Source organism: Mus caroli, unplaced genomic scaffold (assembly GCF_900094665.2).
Source record: "Mus caroli unplaced genomic scaffold, CAROLI_EIJ_v1.1 scaffold_11707_1, whole genome shotgun sequence".
Lineage (NCBI taxonomy): Eukaryota > Metazoa > Chordata > Mammalia > Rodentia > Muridae > Mus > Mus caroli.
The window spans coordinates 36410-39096 of NW_018389657.1; positions in this window are offsets into that span (position 1 = coordinate 36410).

The window sequence follows — 2687 nt, forward strand, 5'->3', positions numbered from 1 at the left end:
TGACCCCAGCCCGCCAGCCAGTTCTAAGGCTGAAGCTGGTTGATTACTTTTTCCAATCTGCTTTTATACCACTTTAAGTACATGCACAATAATAAGATCAGTTCAGGGTCAAGGAAAAAGCAAGGCAACAAACAAAATTCTGTAAACACCTTTCTAGGGTCTAGTCAGGATGACCAAGACAAAAGGAATGCCTCACACATCTCTGCTGAGCCTGCTCTGAGCTTTGCATAAACTCAAATGTAAATGTTCTTAATCTGTGCCTATTTCCTGAGTCCTGGCCCAAAGTCAGATTCTCACCTTGAGTTTACTTCTTTTGTCCTGGCACCAAGTTTCTGGAAGAAGCCCCCAAAAGCTCTTCACACCAGTGGACTTGTCTTGTTAGGACAGTAGGTTCACAGCTGGGTATGAGAGATGTTTACTTCTCTCCTATGGTAGTATCCATAGCGCTTCTCAGAATTATGAAAGCTAGCCAGTAGGGCTGAAACTTCCATGTAAGTACCAGCTTGATTTCTCCTTGTTCTGTGACTTGAGCATGTGGTATCTTCACAATAGGGTCTCAATGTCAGTTTCTGTAGAATAACAGCCAGCATAGGCCATAGCCAGTAATGATTGATAATCTATACAAATTCACTTGACAGCAACTGAAAAAGAACTAACTCATTTTTGGCATGGGTATTTTATTTGTTGGCCTATGTGCCTATGTGTTGGCTAATATGGGCATGGTCATTCTGTTACAGAGTAACTCAAGAAGTTGTTTGGTGTGTGTGTGTGTTCATATTTGGGGAAGCTTCCATACCAGTAGGTTTCCATATGACTTTTTCAAAAGGTCTTTAGTGTTAATTATTCCCTCCTGTTTCCATTACTTTTATGTTGCTGTATATCAGAGAGAGAAGAGTGCATCATTATGGATGAGGCAGTAAAGCAGATAGTCATGTTGACTGAAACAGTAAACAGAGGTCATATTTTCAACTGTAAACATGAGAAAGGAAGAATGAACTGGAAATTGCCATAGGCTTTAAACTCTCATAGCCCAACTCCAGTGATATACTTCCTTCAGCAAGATCACACCTTCTAAACCTACCCAAACCTCACCACTAACTATTCAAATACCCCATCCTGATAGGGGACACTTCTTATTCAAACTATCATATTCCAATCCCTTACCCTCATGAGGTCATGGCCATATCACAGTGCAAAATTCATTTGGTCCAACTTCACAAGTCACCAGAGTAGTTTAAAAGTCCTAAGTCTCCTCTGAGACTAAAAACTGTCACTTAATTGTAATCCACTCTATAATCAGAAAGCAAATTACACATTTCCAACAGATAGTGACACAGAATGTACATTGCTACTCCAAAAGGAAGTAATGGGGTGATAATGGGGGGAAAAGCAGGTCAAAGGAAAACCGAAAACCAAAACACAGGGGTAAAACTATGAAATCCCTTATCTCTATGCCCACTGTCTGTAACTTTAATTTCAAAGGGCTTATTGATGTGTTAGAATTGCGGGACATGGCTCAACAGCACACTAGGCCAAGACCTTTCCATGTGAAAGAGGTTTTATTGGGGAGAGAGAGAAGGTAGTGGCAGAAAGAGAAAAGGGGAAGAAAGAGTAAGGATGGGTGTTCTCTTTTTCTCCTTATTTATATGGAGAATGACATAAGGCAGGTAAAGTGGGTTGTGAGGGAAGTTGATGCTGGGAATATAGTGCCTACAGTCTTGGCAACCATTCTGCAGGTCGCAGGTCACACTGTTGCCTATGTGATGTCATATGTTTGGGATATCCTGATGCCAACACTAACAGGACTCTATTCCCCCACCTTTGATGCCTGCAATATACAGGTCTCTCAAGGATTAGATCTACCCAATGCATGCAACTTCCTTTACTAGAATGTCAGAGTTCTGGCATTTTCATGTACTTGACAATGCCAAGTTTGGGTGACAGTTTGGAAGGAACTTGGGCTTCCTTGAATCATATTAGGAGTAGAATTTTTATTCAGTTGTTTTCTAGAATCATGGAATGCCTTATACTTCTTTTTTGTTGTTGTTGTATTTGTTTGTTTTGTTTGTTTTTTGTTTGTTTGTTTTTCGAGACAGGGTTTCTCTGGGTAGCCCTGGCTGTCCTGGAACTCACTCTGCACACCAGGCTGGCTTCGAACTCAGAAATCTGCCTGCCTCTAACTCCCAAGTACTGGGATTAAAGGAACATGCCACAACAGTCCAGGGCTTTATACTTCTTTTTTTTTTTTTTAAGTAGGTATTTTCTTCATTTACATTTCCAGTGCTATCCCAAAAGTGGCCCATGCCCTCTCCCAAATCCGTTCCCCCCCATCCCAATTTTAGGCCCTGGTGTTCCCCTGTATTGAGGCATATAAAGTTTGCAAGACCAATGGGCCTCTCTTTCCAATGATGGCCAACTAGGCCATCTTCTGATATATATGCAGCTAGAGACACGAGATTCAGGGGGATACCGGTTAGTTCATATTGTTATTCCAGCTATAGGATTGCAGATCCCTTTAGCTCCTTGGGTACTTTCTCTAGCTCCTCCATTTGGGGCCCTGTAATCCATCCAATAGCTGACTGTGAGCATCCACTTCTGTGTTTGCTAGGCCCCAGCATTGTCTCACAAGAGACAGCTATATCTGGGTCCTTTCAGCAAAATCTTGCTAGTGTATGCAATGGTGTCAG